General features: G+C 44.6%; 1 protein-coding gene, 1 long non-coding RNA gene and 1 other non-coding gene across 3 annotated transcripts in view; 1 reads left to right on the forward strand and 2 right to left on the reverse strand.

Moving 5' to 3' along the window:
* Positions 1–7,273, reverse strand: part of LOC123614054 (uncharacterized) — a 34,583-nt gene extending 27,310 nt beyond the window's left edge. Inside the window, exon 1 of the long non-coding RNA XR_006721515.2 lies at positions 4,915–7,273. This is a non-coding gene — a long non-coding RNA (uncharacterized LOC123614054). The remainder of the gene's footprint in view (positions 1–4,914) is intronic.
* The window catches only part of CDKAL1 (CDKAL1 threonylcarbamoyladenosine tRNA methylthiotransferase), a 721,370-nt gene that overhangs the window by 556,041 nt on the left and 145,410 nt on the right, over positions 1–19,919 (forward strand). The window lies entirely within an intron of this gene.
* On the reverse strand, positions 4,244–4,315 carry TRNAA-CGC (transfer RNA alanine (anticodon CGC)). The gene has a single exon. It is a non-coding gene; the product is annotated as a tRNA-Ala (tRNA).

The following is a 19,919-nucleotide window of genomic DNA, read 5'->3' on the forward strand; positions in this document are numbered from 1 at the left end:
TACTCGATTGTTTTTCTATAAAAGGGAGGAGTGACTTGGAAGAGCAAAGTGACTTGACCAAGGGCACACAGTTGGTAAGCAACAGAGCTGGGATTTGAAACCAGGTCTCCCTTTAAGGGTTTCCTTTAATTGCAGTATTTAAAGAAAGAGGAGGAGGGAAAAGGAGAAAGGGAAAAAAATCTTAAAGTGTTACAGAAATGCTCAACCATCTGTGCTTAATTTTCCAAAATATTTTTATCTGACGACTCCACCTACACATTTATTTCTAAATGTGGGACAGTCATTTCGTCAGCCATGGTCAAACTGGGGAGTCATGATAGGCCCTCACTGAGTCTGAACTGAGCGTGTGAATGTGGTTTATGCCGTCTCTTCACTACAAAGTGAGAGCTAGAGGGACCAGAGCAGACGTGCTCAATCGTATAAGCACGGAGTTGATTTTTTAGTTTTGTTTTGAGAAAAAAAGACTTTTGTCTGCATCCTTGTGGAGCATCCTGTCTTTGGGGGAATGACCAATGGCAGCTAGGACTTGGAAAAGTGATCAATATGGCCTCAGCATCTCTTTCCGTGGTTCCTCCCTTCTGACTCTCCCTGAATTCATATTCAGTAGGAACTTACTTAGTGCCTTCTGTGTGTCCAGCAATATCCTGAGAATTGTGTACATCCTAATAGTAATTTTCAAACTAGAAATTTTTTCTAATTGCTATTTTACAAAAATCTTAAAGCTAAAGATGATTTTAGGGATTTCTGTTGGCTGCCAGTTGCTGACCAGATAATATCTAAACACCTTAACTTGGCGTACAGAGTTTTCACTACATGCTGCCAAGTGCCTTGCCAACCTCATCTCTTGCCAGCATCTCCATGGCAACTCATTCCAGCTCCTTGGAGATTTTCATTGTTTTCTTGCCATGCTTGGACCACTGATGACTCTGTGCCTTTGCATATACTACGTCTTCTGTTTAGAATACCTTTCCCTCTTAATCTGTACAGTGTATTCCTATTCTTCCTTCAGAACCTTTTTTTACATCCCCTTTCTTTAAGACCCTCTTGACTCTCAGGCAGAGTAAGTTGTTCTGTCTTCTGTTTTCATGACTCTGTTCACAAAGTAAGGTAAATATAAACAAAGTCTATGACAATACTTCCTATTGAAATTTCTCTCTCAGTGGAATTTGAAATCTCCAAGGGCTGGGACTGTGTTTTATTTATCTTTATCTCTCTCATGCCTGCCTGTGGTAGGATTCCAGTGGAGGATTTGCTGAATCAATGAATAAAATTACACAAAATTGAAACTCTGTCAGATAACCTGGGATGTGGGAGTGTTCATAGGGATAGGAGAGATATTGGAAAAAATACCATTCTTCAATATGTAACTAACTTTAACAGATTTGGAGTGAGATGGTGAATATGAAGGAAATAATCAGGATATTTAAACATGTTGAGAATAAACACATTGCATAAAATTTATAAATATAAAGAAATTTAAAGTAGAGCTGTGTTATCTGTGGACTTGAAGTTATTTCTGGAGAATTCATGGAGGAGGTTAATTTGAGCTCTCTGCTTGAGAAAGAGGATGGAAGGGTCCCTTTAGTTCATGGGAAAATGGTCCCAGAAAGCGATTTGCATTGAGGAAAAAAGAACATGAATCCGAAAAAGTGGATCAGCTGAGTGCCTGGCACCTGGCAGGCAGGGCTTCAGTAGATGAGTGATCTTGCTGGAATGTATGGAGTATCTACCACGTGACCCTCACCTACCCCAGTTTTTAAATGATTGTAAACAAACACTAATGGTCAAATAAGGAACAGAGTTACCAGCTTCATTACCCAAAGCCCGCCTTTCCTAGAAAACAGTGGGCAATGTGCCCTCCATGTCCTGAACCAAAACCCAGACCCCAAGTGGACTTCTTGCTCCCGAAGTCTCAAAGATGGAGACTGGTTCCTACCTCTCAAAGAGCCAGGGCTGCATCTCAAAGATGCACAGAAAGTCACAGCCACCAGATGAACCAAGGCAGAGAAGTAGAAAGTGGAGGACAGAACTGTGGGTTCCTAAGCGGCTTCTAGAAGCCAGACCCTGCGCCCTGAGAACCACAGGGACCTGGAAGAGGACGGCTCCCTGGCATCGCCATCAGTCTGTGAGGAGGACTCGGTGAGGGGGGGGACCGAGGCTTCCCACTTCCTTCCCACTCCAGAACCAGAAGGACCTGACCCACGAGTGCCACAGCCTCCCCATTCAGAGAAATGACACTTCTTTTTTGGAGGGGTGAGGAGGGTGTGGGAAGAGGGGCCACCGGTGTTCACCCTACACTGTTGCTTCCTTAGAAATGGGTTTAATTTCCTACCCCTCTTAGCTCCTTATCTGCCTTTCCTGTGATGTTCACCTATCTCTTATCTCATAGGAAGGGCTTGTGGAAAAGCTGTCTCCTCCCGGCACCATTGCCAAACAGCTTCAGACACCTCTGACATGGTGCCGTCTTGGGGCTAAACTAAAGCAACAGGGTCTCTTATGAGAATCACATGGTTTTGACAGAGTTAGACGTGCTCTTACCCCCTTGCCCATCTTTAAATTGGGGCTTGAATCTGGCTTAAATGAGCAGCCTCGAGACCCCAAGGAAGGAGGAAGGAAGTCTTTTTATTCTTATTTTATTTTTTAAAGTGTTATTTATTTTTTAAACACCTTTATTGTGGTATGGTTCTTGTACAGTAAACTACACATATTTCAGATGTGCAATTTGATTAATCTGATAGATGTCTACACCCATGAAACCACCACCACAATCAAGATAGCTAACATTTCCATCACTCACTAAGAGGTGCAATTTTTGAATTCCCAATTTTTCCCTTCCTACCCTCTTTAACCCCTAGTAACCATAAGTTTGTTGTCTATGTCTGTGAGTCTGTTTCTGTTTTATAGATAAGTTCATTTGTGTCTTTTTTTTTTTTTGGTTCCACATATGAATGATATATGGCATTTTTCTTTCTCTTTCTGGCTTACTTCACTTAGAATGATGATCTCCAGGTCCATCCATGTTGCGGCAAATGGCATTGTTTTATTCTTTTTTATGGTTGAGTAGTATTCCACAGTGTGTGTATCTATATCTATATATATCTATATACCTATCTCTCTCTCTCTCTCTCTATCTATCTCTATCTCTCTATCTCTCTATCTCTCTATCTCTCTCTATCTCTCTCTATCTCTCTCTATCTCTATCTCTCTCTATCTCTCTCTATCTCTCTCTATCTCTCTCTATCTCTCTCTCTCTATCTCTCTCTATCTCTCTCTATCTCTCTCTATCTCTATCTATCTCTCTCTATCTCTCTCTCTCTATCTCTCTCTATCTCTCTCTATCTCTCTCTATCTCTCTCTATCTCTCTCTATCTCTCTCTCTCTCTCTCTCTCTCTCTCTCTCTCTCTCTCTCTCTATCTCTCTGTCTCTCTCTCTGTCTCTCTCTCTGTCTCTCTCTCTGTCTCTCTCTCTGTCTCTCTCTCTGTCTCTCTCTATCTATCTCTGTCTCTCTCATATCTTCCTTATCCAGTCATCTGTTGATGGACATTTGGGTTGTTTCCATGGCTTGACTATTGTAAATAGTGCTGCTGTGAATATTGGGGTGCATGTATCTTTTTGAATTATGTTTTTCTCTGGATAAATGCCCAGGAGTGGGACTACTGGATCATATAGTAACTCTGTTTTTAGTTGTTTAAGGACCATCTATCCTGTCCTCCACAGTGGCTGCACCAGTCTACACTCCCACCGACAGTGTAGGAGGGTTCTTTTTTCAAGGAAGTCTTTTTAAAGGGAGGCTTGTGCTTGACTGTTCTGTTCACAAGGATGTTATATTAGTTTCCCAGGGATTCTGTAACAAATTAGTTCAAATTGTGTGGCTTAGAACAGTCTCAGTCCTGGTGGCCAGGAGCCTGAAATGAAGGCATTGGCAGGGCCGCACTCCTCCTGAAGTCTCTAGCAATGCATGCCCAGCCTCCTCCAGCTTCTGGTGGCTCCGGGTGTTCTTTAACTTGGGGCTGCGGAATCCCATCTCTGCCTTGGTTCGCCACATGGCCTTCTCCCCTGTATGTCTGAGTCTCTCAAACCGCCCCCCCATTCTGCCACCACCACCTTTTTCTTATAAGAACACTTGTTGGATTTAGGGACCACTCCACATCCAGGATGATGTGATTTTGACTTGATTGTGTTTTGGAGGCAGGGGAGGTAATTAGGTATGTATGTATGTATTTGTTTGTTTGTTTATTTACATGGAGCTACTGGGGATTGAACCCAGGACCTGGTGCGTGCGAAGCATATGCTCTACCACTGAGCTATAACTCCCCCCTCTCCCGCACCCCCAGGATGATCTGATTTTGAGATCCTTAATTACATCCGCAAAGATCTTTCCTCCAAATAGATCACATTCACAAATTCTGGTGCTCAGGACTTGGACTTCTCTTTTGGAAAGTTAATATTCAACCCTTGCTGATGGAAATATTTCCGCCGGGATGATGGCTGATAAGCTGACCACCTCCTTGGAGCAGTGTCTGCTTAGTCCTGTTCTAACTTTCTCTGTTCTCCGGGGCTTAGGCCCCCAAGTCTGGACCCAGGAACCCAATCTTATCCATCTCTGCCACCCTCTCCCTAATCTTCCAAACACCTCTCCAACCCTCGCATCCTCTCTTTAAGCAGAAAATAAACACGTGGTCCTGGAGGAGTGATGCAGTTTGTCAAGGTTAGACAACCAGTTAGCAGAGGCAGGACTGGATCCAGTGTCCTCTCTGAAATAGTTATTTAAAAATCATATGGCTGTGGTTATAAAGCTCAGAGAGTCGAGCTTTTGAATCAGAACATTCAGCTTCCTGGATTCCTGGCAGCCTTTCCAGACTGTTTCCAAAGAAAGTCATCAGCCTGTCACCCTTCTCACCAGCCCCTCTCACCTTCCCAGTGTCACAGGCACGACAAAGTGTGGACAAACCCGCTTCTCACCACCTCCTCAGCCAGTCGCCAGCAAGGCGATTTCTCTCATCTCCTGTCCAGGGCGGAGATGTGGCAGCGGCCTCTAGGCGGCTGAGCCACACACGAGCTCTGTGAACTAGGCTGTCGATTTTTATGTGAATCCTCCTTTATTCCCAGTTTGATTGCATTTAGGGTTGGTCCCACTTCCTGTTCACATGCCAGGCCTGTGGCCTTGCACTCACCGGCAGAACTATCTCGTCATCACTACAAAGGAAGGACTCTGCCCCTAGACTGTTGCACAGGAGCTTGGCTTCTGTGTTTAACTCCATCTTGCCAGGCAGCTCTAGTCCCACAGCAAACACAGAGACTAGGAATTCCATCTTTACTTTGTTTCCTGGAGCCACACTGGCTTGGAAATGTTTTTGTTTTTGTTTCGCTTTTCCCGGATCCAGCTTGCTTTCTCGAGTTCTTGAGGAGTAGGACTAAATAGACCACACTGTATGTCTCTGAGAGACAGCCCCCTGAAAAGACTTTAAAGGGAAGATGAAGAAAGCGTTCTGCATCTGACCTTTGAGTGCTTAGGAAATCAGCAAATGCTTTCTTCGATAAAGGGTGCATCTCAGGACACGTGGAAAGGCTGATCTTTCAGCAAACACTGAATAAACAGTGTCATATAAGAAACAGTAACGGGGCAAAAGAGGCTCAGTTTTCCACGACATCTTCAGCTGGGCATCTCAGGGTGACCAGCGGGGAGCTACACCACAGCCAGGAAGGGGCAGGGTGTGGCTCTCTGGCCACTGCCTCAGGGAACACCCCCTGAAACTTGTTCCCAATGTTTTGCCTGTGTTCTCTGACCGACTTGATGTAAACCCACTCTAAGCGTCTGCCTCTTTGTAAAGCTCATTTATAGTTGGTTGTTGTGGTTTAAATCAGAGAGATTCAAGTCTAAGAATAGCAGGTGGAAACCGGAGGTCACATGTGAGCTCACATGGATGGCCAGGCTTCAGGAAGGGCCAGAGGACAAAACGAGTTGGATAAACAGCAACTAGCACAGGCCACAGATGCCAGAGCAGAGGTTGGACCCAGGCTGGAACTGAGCAAGTATGAAACAAAGCTGGGACCGGAGACCAAAGGAAAAATGGTGTTCAGATCTGGCCTCCTCCGCATCCAGGAGCCTGAAGTCAGAGTATACCCCACCCATGCATATACTCAAATTGAAATCCCAGGGTCCCCATGAAAGGAGGGTGTACAGATGCCTGAAGTTCCCCACACTTTTCAAGCTCAAATATGATCTCAGTATTACTAGGTTTCCCCTCACCATCTGTTCCAAATCAGTACTTTCTTCTCGTCTGCAACCATGAATGGGACTTTGTACCTCTCTTGAGGTACATGGAAATGAGATTGAGCCACTAAGAAATGAGGGAATTTGCTAACCTCACACCATGGGACTCAAAGCCAGGACTCAAAACAAGTAATTCCAACTCCATAACCAGCATTTTTCACCTAGCTGGGGTAAGATCAATAAAAATTTATGTACGTAGAGTTTGCGTTGACAACACAGCACCCATTTGGGGATATGCAATGGGTAACAATGGGTCAGGATGTAGAGAAAAGACTAGGCTACAAATGTCAATTTGGGAGTCTCTTGCTTGAAAGCTGTGAGGCTGATGAGAATGTTTAAGGAGAGAATATTAAGGGAGGCAAAAAAGCTTGATGATAAGCCCTAAAGGAATGCCCCAGTTCAGAGTAAAGGACAAAATGTGGGCGGGCCAAAAGGATAGAAGGAGCAGTGGGAGAGAACCAGGGAAGGCTAGTGCCATTGGAGCTAAGTTAGTTTTAAGGAGGAGGCAGTGGTCAAGAGGATTTAAGTAGAGATAATGGTTTGCAGGGATAAGATCCAAGAAGAGTCTATTTGAATTAAAGTTAACAAAGCAGTTGACCTTAGGATTCTTCAGTCTAGACTCTTTTCTGAGTTCTGTAGTTGGGTGTTGAAGTATTTACTTGACTCCCCCAGACTACCTTAAATCGTATATTCAGATGTTCTGAATGTACCTGTTCCTCCCTGCACTCCTCTCCCCAAATCTGATCCAAGGCTCTTACTTCAGTCAATGTGTCTGTCATCTCTTCAGTTACCCACAAGTAGCTCTTGGTCACGTCTTCTTCCTCGTCTACTGTATACAATCCAACACCTTCTTAGCTGCAAGGGAAGCTGGGAAATTGGCTGGAGATGGCTTGGACCAGAGTTGGGCAAATGTCTTCTGAGAAGGGCCAGGTGTGGAATTCTTGAGGCTTTGGAGGCCCTGTGTTCTCTGTGCAGCTACTCGGATCTGTCCTTGGAGTGGAGCAGCCCCAGACGACGCATAAATGAGTGGGCTGATCTGTGTTCCAATCACATTTTATTTACAAAACCAGGTGGTGGGCTGGACTTGGCCCAGGGGTAGTTTGCCAACTGCTGGCTTAGGCAAAACATGACCTACTTTTAAGAGCTGGGCACACTGTAGCTCCACACAAAGTCATGATTCTGTGAGCAAGAAGTCAGAAGACAGTGGCTGTTAGTGGGCCGTTAACAGCGCCTGCTCTGCCTGGTCAGGGGTGGTCAGTGCTCAGGCGTGGGGACTGCCCCTTGTTGTGACTACGAACTGTGCATTAGAGGTCTTCGTTGAATTATGGAAGCTGCACTCTTGGTTGATAATAAATGTATAATAACAAGTGATATTATAATTATAATTATGAAGTAATTTATAGTAAAAAGTGCAGCTTAGTGTTTTCTTCCCTGACTATTGCTCACTGAAGAGTGAGTCACTGATCAGTGACTTTGGCCAAGGGGCCCACTAATCCTACAAATCACCAAATGATACATTTTTAAAACTGATGGTCTGGCTGGTGAAACCGGATGGAAGGAAAAGTGGGGTTGAAAAAGCTGGAGGGAGCCGTGAGGCTGGAGCACCTGTGCTGGGGTGTATGTTAATTTGTTTGGAAATATTTATCTCTGCACACATAGACAGTGCCCTTGATGAGTGACTGTATTTGTGCTGCACGGCCATGCCTTCTCTCCACCTTTAATGCAATCAGCGCACATTACAGAGGCATGAATATGCAAATGTTGAATAAAGCTTGAATTTTTTAATTAAAAAAGCTAAATCAGGGGAATTACAAGTACCAGATTTAACATTTTAAATATGAACTGAAACGTTCTCCTTCATTCCTGATTCACTGCTGTGGGTTTCGTTGATGGTCATCACGGAACTTGATGGGTTTATGCCCACCTGTTGCTAAAGGAGCCGGCGTGGGTTGCGGGGAGATCAGGAGGATGAGGGGTTGGGGGAGGCTGGGAGGAGCGTGACTCCCACCCTGTCCTGGCTGGTGGTGTTGGCAGGTGCAGTGGGGCACCGCCTGTGTACTTGCGAGGTGTAGCAGCACATAAATGCCCAGCTGGGAGTTAAATCTCCAAAAGGAAGCGTTTTCCCCAACTCAATTTTCTCTTAATTCAGAGAAGTTACTTCTAAACTGATGTAACACAACAGCTTAGAACAGTTGTATTTTTCTCCCCCAGGAATCAAGGCAGGCTTTTCTCTGCTCCCTTTTCAGATTGGTAAACAAATGCTCTCTCTTCGGGGTTTGCTCCTTCTGAAGAGGAAAGCGAGCCTCTCTGCTGGCTTGGGATTAAAGAGTTCACATTGCAGTCAGTTGATTATTTATTAAACACTTCCTCATGTGGGATTCAGGACTGTCCATAATTAAATTGCAAAGATCCCACCAGGCTCTTTGGAGTTTAGAATCTTCCATGGTCCACGTAGCTGGGTGATCTTGGCCAAGTGGCTGGTCATGATATCGGTGGTAATTATACCTTTATAATTTTGCAGCAATTTATTTATAAAGTATTTCCGCCTGTGTGTCCTTGTTTAATTTGAAACCTGCCTCTGGGCCTCAGGAAGAGAATAGGTCAGGCCACTTCCAAATCCCTTTCGGGGCTTCCACTATGAGTTCAATAAGGTGTTTTAAGTGGGGAAAAAGAAAGAGCTAGACTAATGATGATTGCACCACATTTAACCCTCATCGATACGCCGGTGCGAACAAGGGGAAGGAACTCGAGTTACAGTGACTCAGCAGTGCTTAGTCCGCGCCTGCCAACAAGCTCTCGGCATTTAGAAAGCTTTTCACTTCCATACCCGTTTTGGTCGCTTTCTAAGGGAAACCCCTCCTGTAGCTTATCTCTTCCCTAGTGTTTTTATACCAATTACTCTACTCACAGTTCAAGGCATACGATCTGGAATGTTCCAAGAATGTGGAATTCTTCAAAGGCCGAGGTCCTCCCTGCAACCATGGAGGGCGTACAAAGCGTTGAAGAAGTGACAGGATGATCTAAAGGCAGGGGCATTAAGTTCATACCGACAACAACATTTTAACCCATGTTTCTCTGTGACTTGCCTTTTCTGAAATCAGAGGGCTGACAAGATGTTCTATTGTAATAGCCTGTTTCAACTAAGTGTTGCTTTTATTTACACCCAAGTGAGAAAAATACATACGAAATTTTTTTAAACGCTTCATTTTGGAGTAATTCTAGATATGGAGAAAAGCTGCAAAGATGATGCAGTGGGTCCCCATATTCCCCTCACCCAGTTCCATTAATGTTGACATCTTACATTATTATGGTACATCTGGAAAACCTAAGAAACCACTGATACATTACTGTGAACTCAACTCTAGGCTGTATTTGGATTTTGTCAGTTTTAGGAAAATATTCAAGTCTCAGAAGTCTGAGTCTGGGTACGGGGTCAGCTCAGCTGTTTCAAATTCTATGAACCTGAGTTGATGGGATCGAGGGCACTGAATCACAGAGTGGCACATTAGTGAAGGATTTTAAGATCCACGTAGTGCTAACGCATTTTTATAAATGAGGCAAATAAGGTCACTGGGGAAACAAATCGCATGGGGCCAACGTACTTTCCATTGCACAGCGTATTCTGCACAAACAGCTCTGACTAGTGGCCGTTTAGGTCCTGGTTGCCCTTGCCTTGGTGAGAATGAATCCTTGTACACACAGACACACCTGCAGGGCACACTGAGATGGGAAGCCCCTTCCACTGTACTGTGCAGAAAGACCCCAGATCTCCTGCTCCTTTGAATCTGTTCAAGAAGAAATTGCATGGCAGAACAGATAGGTGGAGTTTCTGTAAAGGGTGTGATTGAGGGATATTTCCAGCTTTAAACACAACAGCGGAGGAATGAGTCATCCTAACACTCTCCGGGTTTCCTGGCAGTCGGCGTTCCGCTGGGGCTGTGTGCGTGGATATGGGCTAATTTCAGGTGTGTGTAAGGTGATGTGATCTCGCACGTCGACAGAGCAAGAAGTGCAGGAAACCCTCTGTCAACGTGCAAAACCATTAGCCTGTCCGCAGCTGATGCCTTCGAGCCGTCTTACTGGGTATTGGGGTGACCCGAATACATTTCTCCCTCGCAGTACAGATGGATACCAGGAAGTGGAGCAGATGCATCGTGGCTAATCAGGCAGAGGCGCAGCAGGCTACGAGCCAGGATTCACATGCCTTTGTGAACCTTAATTAAAGAGCTCAGTGCCTCCTTTTGTTTTATCTGTTGCCAGTGTTTGGTCTCCTATTGTGACAGCTTTTCTTTCTTTTCTTTTCTTTCCTTTTTTTTTTTTTTCTTCTTCTTCTTTTCTTAAGTAACCATCAGTTTGCTGTGATAATCTACTGGGGAACCAGAATAGTACTGTATCTGGGAAGCAGCAGTAATGCTTGTGGTTGCCCAAGAGCTAAGGAGCTGCTGCTTGTGCAGCTGCAAACCAATGCTTGCCAGAGCCGACCGCAAGGGAGGCAAGAGAGAGGGTGGAGGGATCCGGGCACCTCGGAACTCATCCCTGCACCATCTTAGGCAACAGCCAGCAGAACCACGTGTCCTTAAGAGAGAACGTGCTAAATTATTGAGCAGGCTCTGAACAGCAGGCAAGTGGAAAAGGCATCTGCAGATCTGTGTTTCACGCCCCAGTAATAAATACAGTGTTGAGAGGAGAAATCTGTCCTAGCAAATGCATGGGGCTGGGGACAGACTTTGCTAAGGGGCTCTTCCGTCTTGCAGAGATTTGAGGCAGAGGTTGCTGGCTGGGCTCAGTGCCCTTCTGTGAACTGGGGAGAAAGGCCAGGGGTGGAGGAGAGATACCTACATTCAGTGAGTAGCTAGGCTTCCTGCCGCTGAGGGAGCTCAAGAGAAAGAAGCCAAGGGAAAACTTTGCGCTGTGGAGAAGGTGCGAAAATGTATCTCCACGCAGGGTCTGGATTAAGGGGTAAGTATGTTGCCCCTCAGAGCAAGCTTCTTGAGGGCAAGAACCACCCCTTACTTGCCATTCTCTTTCTAGTTCTTTGACCAGAGCCCGGTACATACTACTCAGCTCAGTCAGTGTTTCCTGGGCCTAGTTTTGTAGATGCTTCTAAATGACACCATCTCCTATTTGTTGCTGGAAGGCAGTGGAAAGAGACATTACATCCTAACAGCACACACGGAAAGGTAGTTGGGGATCCTGGGAAAGAGCATCAAATTAGGGCTCAGAAGTCCTGAGGTCCACTTGTAGTTCGCCTTCTAAGGTTCTGGCTGTGCCAAGTTTCTCAGGACAGTTTTATTGGATGGTGACAAAGGGTGCTAATGGGCTAGTCAAACTGCTCTAGGCTGTGTTGCCCCTTTGCATCTTCATCACCCCTAAATCTAGACAAATTCGTTTTTTTGGGAGACTGTCTCACGCCACTCCTACCCTCATCCCCTGAAGCAATGAACTCCAATTATGGGGATTAGAGAGACCACAAGCATCCAGAAATGAGGACAGTCAGAGGGTTTGTGCGGTAGGCCTGTCTAGTGAGATCACTAGGTCTGTTTTAAACTCCCTAATGTGGTGCCCCGACTCTGGCTCTTCAGTGGAGCAGTACTCACTCATCACCAAGCACATACAGTCACGGCGGCCCGGGCTCAGTGACCTCATTCAGTCGCCCTGCAGCTCCTGCTTGACCTCAGCTCTCCGCTCCTGTCCCCTGGCCCTGGGGCCATCTGGCTTCATCTTCTGGATCGTGATATCGACCTCGGGTCTGCCATGTTTTGGTGACCCATTGGACATTTCCCGGCATGCTTCTCTTTGGAATACAATAGCTCCAGGATGATGACAGAAATGAGACTTGACATGTGTGAGTTGACGCCTGGTGTTTAGTCAATTACAATTAGTAAGTTATTAAGTCAGGCATGGATTGGTCTCATTGTAATCTTGAATCACACAAGAGACCAGCTGACAAACCACGTGGAGGATTTATGGAGCCCACATTTGGAGAAGTCAACATGCATTTTCTCCTAGTGGAAAAAGACTGGGGAAGAAAGTAGTCTGTGGACCCCCCCCTTCTCCTCATTGGCTAATAGGTTTTTCTTTAAAGCAACATCTTTCAAAAAGTACAAAATACTGTATTATAATTACTTACTTACTTGTGAACCACAGAATTTGGGGCTCATAAAAGAAACATTGATGTTGTATATGAGTGAAGATTGGTGGTTAAAGGCACTTTAATTTTCCTTTAAGATAAATCCTGAAATATATAATTTCCTGTTCTTGAATTTTTGACCTATACTGTAGACCTGCACTACAGTCTGGAAAGTATGGGTGTAGATTGGCCATTTTGACTGGAGATAATATTTGGCTGGCCTGGAGGTCCCTTGGTTTCTGGAAGTCTTCAGTCTATAGCTCATGTGTCAATTTAGGTTTATCATGAAAATATTTCTGTCCTCCCAAACAACTTCAGATTTGCTAAAAAAAAAAAAAAAAGCACTTCCAGAATCTGTGTGCATGCTTGGACCCCCGTTTGCTATATCCCACACCCACTATCATTTGTGTATCTCTAAAAGGCTACTGCTGATTGGTTCTCAGGAGAACATCTTAGAGAAATACACCTCTGTGCACTCTGATCAGTCTGTCATAGTACTTCTAACCTCGGTTGGGATTTGTGTTCATCTACCAGTGACTCAGCATTTGAAGCTAAATGAGCACATGGAATTTGCTCCAGGGTATTTGGAAACACGCTGGAGTTAGGAGTTGATATAATCCTTGCGTTTTTTTGTTTCTTAGTCTTACCATTCAGCCAAAGACAAACATTGAACTCCCATTGTGGGGTGCTGACCATCACCCTGGAAGCGAAGGACCACTGCACAGAATGGAGGGGTCCCAGTTCATGTCTGAGAGAGTGTAAATGGCAGAGAGAGAAACTAAAAAGTGAGTGACAGAAACAGGTTAACACTTTCCCAGCCATCTTACCATTTCACTGATTGGAAATAACTTTTCCAGCACGTTGATTCAGGTGGCATTTTACCTGCTTCTGGGGTACAAGGGCTTCAGTTTTCTCTTTGCCACCCATGTCTATTTGAGTCAGTTGTCTTGCTAATTCATTAGATGACTTTTTATTTTTAAGTTGATGAGTTAGATTTTAGCTCCATCAACTCTGAGTTAGTGAATAACATTAAATCCACGAGTTTAGGCCCCAGGATGCAGCTCACTGAATTGCAGACAACGTGAAGGAGACGGAACAAGGAACAAACTCCTGGTGTGGGTCTCTTCCTCCTCCTCCTCCCCACTCTGACCCATCCCCCACATGGACTCTTATTTTAAATGTATATGGGGTGGCAGAAAAAATATTAATGTGACCAGTGAAGTGAGATGAGTAGAAAGCACTGGGGACCCAGGCCTCTTACTCATCTTGCCCTTCCTGCTGCCTGTCTCCAGTCCGCATTCAGGCTTATCCATCCCTTCCTGACCAGACGAAATCCAGCCTTTTGGGAAATCAGGACTTCTGAGGCTTATGATGTGACTTTATCCTCAGGGTTGTGGTCCTTTGGCTTTTTTGTTTCCTGATGGCTTGGAAGTCCTTTCCCCACTTATCACCAGGGCTGTCTCACTGCCCCCTCCCCACTTGACAGATTGCTCTGGGATGCTTCAGAACCCAGGCAACTGTCCTTGGCATCCTTCCTCTGCGCCTCTGCAGGGCTAGCACAGTCCAGAGTTGTGTCAGGCATTCCCCTGTGGTTTTCAGGACGAGGAGATAAACCTGTGTGCATCTTCAAAATGGTTCGGGGAACCCAGGGTGGGGCTGACTGGAGGGGTGCTCAGCCGCATGATAAACATGGTGCTTGCCTTCCCCTGATATCTCTAGCCCTAATATTTGCGGTGTTTGAGATGAAATGGTTGTGTGAGAACTTCCCCTTGTGATAATTTAACTGTTACTCTTCCCAGATCTTGTCTCCTATAAAAAGTTCCCATTTCTAAACATCTTCTGTATAAATATCTTGAATTCCAGGGTATCTTTAGAATTTCCAGGTATTTAACAGAATCTCAGGGATCCAAACAGTGGCAGGGGGTTTTAACTTGTTAGGGTTCTGAATTGAAATGAGCTGGGTGCCTCAGGAGGTGGTGAGTTAGCGCCTCGTGGCAGAAGAGGTTAGAGCAGAGGCCGGCAAGGAGTCAGTGGAGAAGGTAGAAATGTCTAATGGCTGCGGGTGGCAGGCAGCCACTGAGCTGGCCCCAGTCACCTCCTGGTAAGCAGGCCCTGTGTAACCCCCTCCCAGTGTGAGTTGGACCTAATGAATTGCTTCTAATAAATAGAAAAAGTGATGGGATATTGCTTCTGATAAGGCATGCCTCTTTTTTTTGTGCTTCATTTTATTGCGTTTTTAAACAAGTTGAAGGTTTATGACAGCTGTGCCTTGAACAATCTATCGGTGCCAGTTTTTTAACAGCATTCGCTCATTTCATGTCTCTGTGTCACATTTTGGTAATGTCTCAAACCCCTTCAGTATTATGTTGGTGATGGTGATCTGTAATCAGTGATCTTTGGCATTACTACTTTGACTTCCGAAAGCTTGGATGATAGCGTTTTTTAGCAATACAGTATTTTTAAATTAAGGTGTATACATTGGTTTTTTGTTTTGTTTTTACCATAATGCTATTGCACACATATTAGACTATGGTATAGTGTAAGCGTAACTTTGATATGCACTGGGAAACCAAAAAATTTGTGTGACTGACTTTATTGCAATATTCCCTTTACTTCTGTGATCTGGGTCCAAATCCACAATATCTTCAGGGTATGCCTGTATTAGTTTGCATAAGATCGTGACTTGTGTTTTGTTCATACGCCCTCTCTTGCCCTCTCCCTTTCTTGCTTGATGCAGTCTGCCACCATTGTGGGGGCAACATAGAGAGGCGAGGAGCAGAGTGAGGCCTTGGGCCCACAGCTCATGAGGAGCTAAGGCCCTCGATCCAGAACCCCAGGAGGAACTCACTCCTGCCAGCCATCTCTTCGGCGGGATTATCAGCAGGTTCTTCCCCAACCCAGCCTTCAGTTGACTGCAGCCCCTGCCAACATGGGGATGGCAGCCCCTGGGAGATTCTGAAAGCGGAAGACCCAGGTAAACTGAACCTGGATTCCTGACCTACAGAAACTGTGAGGTAAAGAATACTGCTGTTTCAAACCGCTGAGTGTGGGAGTACTTTGTTAGGTAGCGGTAGATAACTAACCCGGCACATTGAATAGTTGACCTCCGATATCCCTCCCAGACCTATAGGATTTTATGAGTTTTCCAGGGTTAAAAAAAAAAAAAATGAGACTCAAAGGTATTGACTATATTGATTCCTAAGCTGTTCTTTTTTTTTTTTTTTCCTCTTCTCATTAAGCCTGATTAATAGTTGTCCTAATCTATCAGGATCCATTTTTCCTTGTATTCAGGCTTGTCAGCTGGCTGAAATCTTACTGGGCTGGCCAGAGAAAGTGAACTGATTCAGGCAAGCGTTTTTGGAAATCCCAGGAAGTCCAGCAGGAAAAGGAAGATACCATCTGGTTGCTACCGCAGTGTGCTTTGCATGTCAAGTCGGAGCGATCGCAGCGCAGCTAAGCAGCTCTGAGGTGTCATTGATTGCTCTGGGTCTGAACATTTCTTTCTAATCTAATCCAGTATTTTCACCTTCAGCACCAGGGCTCATGCATGCTGGTACTGACGGGTTCCTTCAGTCATCCCTTGGAGGAGCTGCCGCAGTTGCTTTCTGCATAGATACGTTTGTGACTTACGCTATTGGCTCAATAAAAGAATGACAGTGCTTTGTTGTGACTTGAGGAAGTCCCAGCAAGGTCTTGCCACTGCAGTTCCCAAGATCTATGACTCTGCCAGACCAGCCCACTGAGTTAATGTTTTATACTAAGATTTCTAGTCTTCATTCCTAGAAACAGACAAGTGACATGCTAATGCTCAATGTTGTTGAAAGAAATGAAAGATGCAGTTGGAAATTCAAGTGATTTCACTAAAAGAACAATCACAGCACAGGGAACCAAATTGCCCTGCTTTCCCCACCAGGCACACGGGCGGACTTCACAACACTTGAGCTGTGGTGTATTTAAACCGACAAAATGGTCTACAAGACGGGCCCTAAGGAGCTCAGTCGGGTGAAAAAATCATCCTGTGCTCTCAGCATATCAAGTACTTAGAATACATTAGGAACGAGCACTGTGTATGTAGCCACATAATGTTCAGATTGGACGTTGTGACTAGCAATTTATCTTAAGAGCTGTTTTTCTCCAGGGGTACGGGTGGAGGGAGAACAAGAGACTTTGAGGGGTATGTGTTGCATGGGGACGCGTGGCTGTCACCTTTATGATCTCATCCCAGTAGCCTGGCTTTGTGGACAATTTTGGCCATTAAGTGTGTGCTCAGCATGGTGGTTCTTATCTTCCATTTATGTGCAAGTTTCCATTTCCAAAAATTTTCACAAAACGGGTTATTATATATTTTTCCTGTCACATATCAAGAAAATAGATCAAGAATATAGCTGAGGAAAAGGAAGCCCAGAGGTCAAACTCTTTTTTTGTTTGTTTGTTTAAATTGTGATAAAATAAGTATAACACAAAATTGACTCTTAGCCATCTTAAAGTGTGCAGTTTAGGCACGTTAAATACATTCATAACATTGTGCAACTATTACCACCATCTAGTTTCAGAACTTCTCATCATCCCGAGAGGAAACCCCTTACCCATTAAGTAATTACTCCCATTTCCTCTCCTTCCCGCACCTGGCAATCACTAATCTGCTTTCTGTCTCTATGGATTTGACTATTTTGTACATTTCATATAAATGGACTCATAATATGTGATCTTTTGTGTCTGCTTCTATCAGTAGTTTATTCCTTTTATGGTTGAATAATATTCCATTGTATGGATATACCACATTTGTTTATCCATTCATCAGTTGATGGACACAGGTTAAATGCTTTTAATGGTAATTAACAGCAACATTAATAAAGTATTTTAAGTTTCAACAACCAATTAGTAGATGACTATGTTGGTAATAAGGACCATTTAGGACTAGCCTTCAAAAATGGAGTACTTTTCTTAGGCAGCACATCACAGGAATGAAAACAGGATTCATGGTTTATCTTCTAAAATGCTGAGACAGACAGAAAGGTATTTGAAAGATGTGTTTCTGGGAAAATGGATCTACTGAATGCCATAGGATGTTTTTACTGGTTCTGGCATTGATAGGCTGAGGTTACTATGGGAGAAATTTGGTCCCAGTAGTGTGACTATGGAGATCTTTTGGGGAGGTTCCAGGAGGAGGGTCCAGGGGCTCTCTTAGGTTATGTGTGTATGGAGGCTCTGATCTGATGCCATTCTGGCTAGAGTTCTGTTGATTTTCATAAATGATTCTACCTCAGGCAAATGATCTTCCCTTATCAGAGACATGCTATGAGTTTGGGGTTTCTGTTACTTCAGGGTCTCACCATTACTCCCAGTATGACTGATGCACCTGGCACTGTTGAGCTTGGAAAATGGGATGGAATATAGGCTGGGAGAAACCACAGCCAGAGAGCCCGTGGTGGGTCTGAGCTGGAGAAGTTGGGTGGATGTGGACAGAAGCATCTCTAACCCGTTTTCACATGAGGACAAGCGCTATTCTGATGTGTAATCAGAAACCTTGGATTTAAAAATGAGCTGATTTGGGAACTTCTGAGGGTAGGCAGATGTCACAGACAAAAGGAATGGGTGCACATTTTGTTTTCTAGTTTACACAGATGCAGGCCAGTTTTAATCAACTCAGCTTTGTGTATTTAGACTCACATCAGATTCATCTTTCAAGATACTTCTCAAACTCTGGCAGTTACATCAGAGGAGGGGAAATGCCAGCTTCTTCTTAGACTGGAAAGGAGGTGTTAGTTACTGCGTGATTCTTGAGACCTTGTATAGATTCTATTTTTTAAAAAAACCACGTATAGCTTCTGAGTTTGTAACGAATTCCTAAAATGTTCTATGCAAGCTGAGCAGTTACAATTAAAATGGATAATAATTGCTTTTCCTTTTAGAAAAATAGCCCATGCCCTTAATTAGATCACTGCATATGCAGCAGAGCATCTGTTGGTGTGGTGCTTGCCGGAAAGTCTAATGAGCACTGCTGAACACCTATGTCATGCATCCTCCACTGCTGCAGCCCCCAGATGTGGTCTGCCACTTGCACGCCAGTTTCTAGGACTGGAGTTTCTCCCTGGCCCCCTCTGCAGTTATTAGGACAAGAGCCCAAACTGGCTCGTGTCTGCAGGTGAGCGTTTTATGAGTCAAAGTTGAAGTGATTCACGAGCCATGAACATGATTTATCTGCTTTTTCTATGCAGGATGGCTTTTGAGGGAAGCTTCCTTGTCTTTCTAGGAGGGTGTTATCATAGTGCCTTAGTCATGATCAGGCAGCAGTTTCTGGAGTAAATGCACATGATTAAGTATGACTCTAAGTGTAAAAGGAAACTGATGTAGACTCTGGAGCATGGAAAGGGCTCAATTCATGATCCTTCGTTTTGAAAACTTTGGCAAAAGGGTATTTTCCAGGTAGAAAGGATATAAACAACTAAGGCATATGCCAGTCTCTTTGGCACAACCAGCTAAACATTTGTGTATTTCTTTGAGACATAACCAGAAGGGTTTAGTCTGATGCCATGTGGATTCTGCGCACCTCTTACGGGGGAGCTTCTGGATGAAGGCGTTAGATTTGGTGAGACACTTTAAGGTGTTTCTAAGAGTCCAGCTCTTCATGTAGAAAACCCAACTCCTTTCCAGCATCTCTCCTGAGTGAGCATCCACCTGTGTTTGGATGTCTTCACTAGCAGGATCTCACTACTCTAATTTCTGGAAATAAAACTTTTGCCTGATTTCCACTTTATGCACAGGAAGCGCACCAGTGGCTGTTTTTCTTCATGATTCTCAACCAGGCGCAGTAGTTACAAATTGTGGGAGGAAAGTTGCCCATAAGTTTCATATCACTTGGATTCTTTCCCTAGAGATGCGGTGACAAAGTGCTACCAACTGGGTGGCTTAAGACAACAGAAATGGATTCTCCCTTAGTGGTAGAGGCTAGACGACTGAAATCAAGGTGTCAGCAGGACTGCACTGTCTCTGAAGGCTTCTAGAGCAGAGTCCTTCCTCACTTCTGGGAGACCCTGGTGTTCTTTGGCTCATAGATGCATCACTTCAATCTCTACCTCTTTCTAAGGCGACGTGTGTCTGTGTCTCCACTCTTCTCACGAGGACACCAGTCATATTGGATTAAGGGCCTGTGCTACCCCAGTAAGACTTCATCCATACCTACTTACATCCGCAGTGACTGTTTTCAAAGATCACCTGCTGAGATACTGGAGGTTAGGACTTCAACATACCTTTTCTTCTCTTAGAAGAAGGAAAGAGAAGTGATGAGTGAGGCAGGGAGGCTAGGAAAGCTGGGGCATATCTTCCTCTTTTCCTTTGGGAATTCCATGTAAATCCCAGGGAGAAAGCATTGCCCAAATCCTTAGGGTTCCTGGAAAAAACAGAGGAAGTTTGCGCCAGAAGAATTTGCTACATACTTAATGCACTTTCTAGTCTTGGAAGCAATGCACAGTAGGGTGGACGTGGTGGGCAACCCAGTACAGCAGAAGCTGCAA

The sequence above is a fragment of the Camelus bactrianus genome, chromosome 20, assembly GCF_048773025.1.
Source record: "Camelus bactrianus isolate YW-2024 breed Bactrian camel chromosome 20, ASM4877302v1, whole genome shotgun sequence".
NCBI classification, from domain to species: Eukaryota; Metazoa; Chordata; class Mammalia; order Artiodactyla; family Camelidae; genus Camelus; species Camelus bactrianus.